The sequence below is a fragment of the Hylobates moloch genome, unplaced genomic scaffold (genome assembly GCF_009828535.3).
Source record: "Hylobates moloch isolate HMO894 unplaced genomic scaffold, HMol_V3 SCAFFOLD_7, whole genome shotgun sequence".
NCBI lineage: Eukaryota > Metazoa > Chordata > Mammalia > Primates > Hylobatidae > Hylobates > Hylobates moloch.
In genome coordinates, this window is record NW_026652282.1 from 60,953,174 (window position 1) to 60,958,136 (window position 4,963).

Consider the following 4,963-nt stretch of genomic DNA (forward strand, 5'->3'; position numbering starts at 1 on the left):
TATTTACTGCTTGAATACACCTTTGGATAAAGTCCCAGAAGAGGAATACTGGTATTGTTCTTCCTGTAAAACTGATTCCAGTTAAGTTGTAAAGGCTGGTGAAAGACTCGAGATGAGCGAAAAGAAAGCAAAGATGCCATCCGCTAGTACTGAAAGCCAGAGAGACTGGTGCAGGACAATGGCTTGTGTTGGTCATATGACAGAATGTACTACTGTCTCTTCTAATCATTATGGACCTATTCCTGTTGGATCAACTTGGAGATTTAGAGTTCAGGTGAGTCAAGTAGGTGTTCACAGACCCCATGCTGGCGGACTTCATGGTTGAAGTAATGATGGAGTTTATTCTCTTGTCTTGGCTGGTGGATTTGTGGATAAAGTTGACCAAGGTGATGAGTTCTTATACACTGGAAGTGGTGGTAAAAAGCTTGCTGGTAATAAAAGAATTGGCACACCTTCAGCTGATCAAACATTAACAAACACGAACAGGGCATTGGCCCTAAACTGTGATGCTACATTGGGTGATAAAATTGGAGCAGAGTCTCGGAATTGGAGAGCTGGTAAGCCAGTCAGAGTGATATGCAGTTTTAAAGGGAAGAAGACCAGCAAATATGCTCCTGAAGAAGGCAACAGATATGATGGCATTTATAAAGTAGTGAAATACTGGCCAGAGATTTCATCAAGCCATGGATTCTTGATTTGGTGCTATCTTTTAAGAAGAGATGATGTTGAACCTGCTTCTTGGACCTCTGAAGGAATAGAACGGTCAAGGACATTATGTCTACATTTACAGTATCCAGCAGGTTACCCTTCAGATAAAGAAAGGAAGAAGACTAAAGGACAGTCAAGGAAGCAGGCCAGTGGAATCACAGAAAGGCCGATTTCAGATGTCTAAGTGCCTCCAAAGTATACAAAGCATCAGATTCAGCAGGAGCAATTGAGGCTTTTCAACTAACTCCTCAACAGCAACATCTCATCAGAGAAGACTGTCAAAACCAGAAGCTGTGGGATGAAGTGCTTGCATATCTTGTGGAAGGACCAAATTTTCTGAAAAAATTGGAACAATCTTTTATGTGTGTTTGCTGCCAGAAGCTAGTTTACCAGCCTGTGACAACTGAGTGCTTCCACAATGTCTGTAAAAATTGCCTACGGTGCTCCTTTAAGGCACAGGTTTTCTCCTGCCCTGCTTGCTGGCATGATCTTAGCCAGAATTACATCATAATTCCCCATGAGATTCTGCAGACTCTACTAGACCTTTTCTTCCCTGGCTACAGCAAAGGATGATGATCTGTCTGCTTTCACTGTGTTGTTCATGGTGGGTTTTTGGACAATAAAGAATCTAAAGTGGGTGGGGGGGGTGGAATGGTGTACAGTATCTCTCATGTTCTGAAGCAGCTAATTCTCTTTCCCACATAGCCATCATATTGTGTGTGTAGTAAGAGGCCCCTTTCTCAACTGTCTTTTAAATATCTAAAGGTGGGCCGGGCGCGGTGGCTCACGCGTGTAATCCCAGCACTTTGGGAGGCCGAGGCGGGTGGATCACGAGGTCAGGAGATCGAGACCACGGTGAAACCCCGTCTCTACTAAAAATACAAAAAATTAGCCGGGCGTGGTGGCGGGCGCCTGTAGTCCCAGCTACTCGGAGAGGCTGAGGCAGGAGAATGGCGTGAACCCGGGAGGCGGAGCTTGCAGTGAGCCGAGATTGCGCCACTGCACTCCAGCCTGGGCGACAGAGCGAGACTCCGTCTCAAAAAAAATAAATAAATAAACATAAATATCTAAAGGTAGTTCCTGTAACAACTAGTTTTAATGAGTAAAAAGTCAAAGCCCCAGCTGTAGATGATATCCAAGTTATGATTTATTTTGCAACTACCTCAGGACAGAAAAGATTCATGGAGATTTAAAAAATCATTGAATAACCAGTTAAATGAAATTTTAGCTACACACTGCCTCCCAAATATTAATTGTGCCTGGTTCATGTAATTTGATTTTACAGAAAAGGAAATGACACTTGAGATCCTTGGAATGAACACAGCTTCTATAGTGTGCATATACTTTTTTAACATCTCTTCTTCCATTACAATGTGTGTGTTGCAAGGACAGGTTCAATTTTTTGACCACTTTGTGAACTCCACTGTGCTTTTTTCTGGTGTTTTATGCAAGTTGACTACTAATGGCTAATGAGAACAATAATGAATGTATTGTTGCTGCATTAGTGTAATGTGGTATGTTTTTGCACTTGAAAGGTATTCATATGCTCTAGTTGTAAATGTTCATGAAAATCCACTTCTGTACTAGTCAAACTGCTTTTAATGTCTCCACGGTGGTTTTACATCTGCAGAGTTTTGACCTTTGAGAGGATTTGAAATTGCTTTATATTGTGATCCTAAATTTTATATTTACTATATTCCCTAAAGTATACCTTAGTAAATATTTTATGATCAGAAAAAAAATGCTGGCACCATGAAAAATCTGAATGTAGTGATACAACCAAAGAACTTCACTGGCTCTTCAGCAATGGTCCCTACCAAAATGGACACTCAGAAATGACAGATAAAGAATTCAAAGTATGGATTGCAAAGAAGCTCAATGAGAGCTAAGACAAAGTTGAAAATCAACACAAAGAAACTTCTAAAGCAGTCCAGAAAAATGAAGGAAGAGATAAATATCTCATAAAAAAATCAATCTGATGCAAAGGCATAAGAATGATACAATGGACTTTAGGGACTTGGGGGGAAGGGTGGGAGAGGGGCAAGGGATAAAAGACTACAAATAGAGTGTGTTGTATACTGCTTGGGAGATGAGTGCACCAAAATCTCACAAAGCACCACTAAAGATTTTACACATGTAACCAAATACCACCTGTACCCCAGTAACCTATGGAGAAACTAAAAAAAATCTCAAATCAATTATCTAACATCAAAACTTTAGTTAAACTGAAACTCTAGTTTTGATAAACTAACCTCTAGTTTCTAGAGGAACTAAAAAAACAAGAACAAACTACCTCCAAAGCTAGCAGAAGAAATAACTAAAATCAGAGCAGAATTGAAGGAAATTGAGATCCAAAAATTCATACAAAAGATCAACAAAACCAAAAGTTTCCTCTTTAAAAGGATAAACACCATTAGCTAGACTAACAAAGGAAAAAGAGAGAAGATTCAAATAAGCACAATCAGAAATGACAAGGCTGGCATTATAACCTACCCCAAGGCCGGCACAGAAATATAACCTACCCCACAGAAATATAAAAGATACTCAGAAACTACTATGAACACCTCTATGCACACAACCTAGAAAACCTAGAGGAAATAAATAAATTCCTGAAGACACAAAATCTCCCAAGACTGAATCAGGAAGAAATTGAAATCCTGAACAGACCAATATCAAGTTCTCAAATGGAATCAGTAAATAAATCAAACCTACTAACCAAAAAAAGCCCTGAACCAGATGGACTCACAGCCAAATTCCACCAGACATACAGAGAAGAGCTGGTACCAATTCTACTGAAACTATTCCAAAATATAGAATAGGAAGGACTCTTCCCTAACTAATTCTCTGAAGGCAGCATTACCCTGAAACCAAAATCGGGCAAAGACACAATGAAAAAAAGAAAACTATAGGCCAATATCCCTGGATGAATATAAACATAGAAATCCTTAGCAAAATGCTTGCAAACCAAATCCAACAGCATGGCAAAAAGCCGATTCATTATGATCAAATAGGATTCATTCATTGGATGAAAGATTGGTTTGAGATATGCAAATCAATAAACATGATATTCGCATCAATAGAATTACAGACAAAGCATATGATCATCTAAATAGAAACAGAAAAAGCATTTGATAATATTCTACATCCCTTCATGATAAAAACATGCAGCAAACTAGGCATGGAAGAAACATACCTCAACATAATAAAGGCATATATGACAAGTCCACAGCTATCATTATACCAAATGGGGAAAAGCTGAAAGTCTTGTTTCAATAAGGATGCGCACTTTCAGCACTCCTATTCAACATAGTGCTGGAAATCCTAGCCAAAGTAATCAGGCAAGAGAAAGAAATAAAAGTCATACAAATTGGAAAAGAGGAAGTCAAATTGTCCATCTTTGCAGATTACATGATCTTATATTTATACAAACTTAAAGACTCCACCAAAAACTCTTAGATCTGATAATAAGTATAGTAACATTTCTAGATACAAAATCAACCTACATAAGTCAGTAGCATTTTGACACACCAATAACAATCTAGTTGAAAAAAAAATCAAGAAAACAACTTGACTTGCAACAGATGAAAAAAAATACCTAGGAATAAATTTAACCAAGAAGATGAATGACCTCTACAAGACAAACTAAAAAACACTGGTAAAAGAAATTAAACAGGATACAAATGGAAAGATCTCCTATGCTCATGAATCAAAAAGTAATTATAGATTCAATGCAATCCCTATCAAAATACCAGTGACATTTTTTCACAGAAATAGAGAAAAAGAATTCTAAAATTTGTATGAAACCAAAAAAGATCTCAAATGGCCAAAGCGATCCTGAATTAAAAGAACAAAGCTGGAGGCATCATGCTACTGGACTTACAATATATTACAAGGCTACATTAACCAAATCAGCACGGTATTGGTATAAAAACAAACACATCTACCAATGAAACAAAAAAGAGAACCCAGAAATAAACTCATATATTTACAGCCAACTGATTTTTGTCAAAGATGTCAAAACGTACATTGGGTAAATAACACTCTCTTCAATAAATGATGCTGAAGAAACTAAATATCCACAGCAAAAGAATGAAACTAAACTCCTCTCTCATCATATACAAAAATCAACTCAAAATAAAGACTTAAATGAAAGACTCCAAACTATAGAAATACTAGAAGAAAACCTAGAAGAAACACTTCAGATATTTGTCTAGGCAAAGATTTTATTACTAAGACCTCAAAAGCACAGGTAACA

The 4,963-nt window shown here is 37.6% G+C and overlaps 1 pseudogene; it reads left to right on the forward strand.

Moving 5' to 3' along the window:
- LOC116811805 (E3 ubiquitin-protein ligase UHRF2-like) overlaps positions 1-3,985 on the forward strand; it is a 6,194-nt pseudogene extending 2,209 nt beyond the window's left edge.
- The last annotated feature ends 978 nt before the right edge of the window (positions 3,986-4,963 follow it).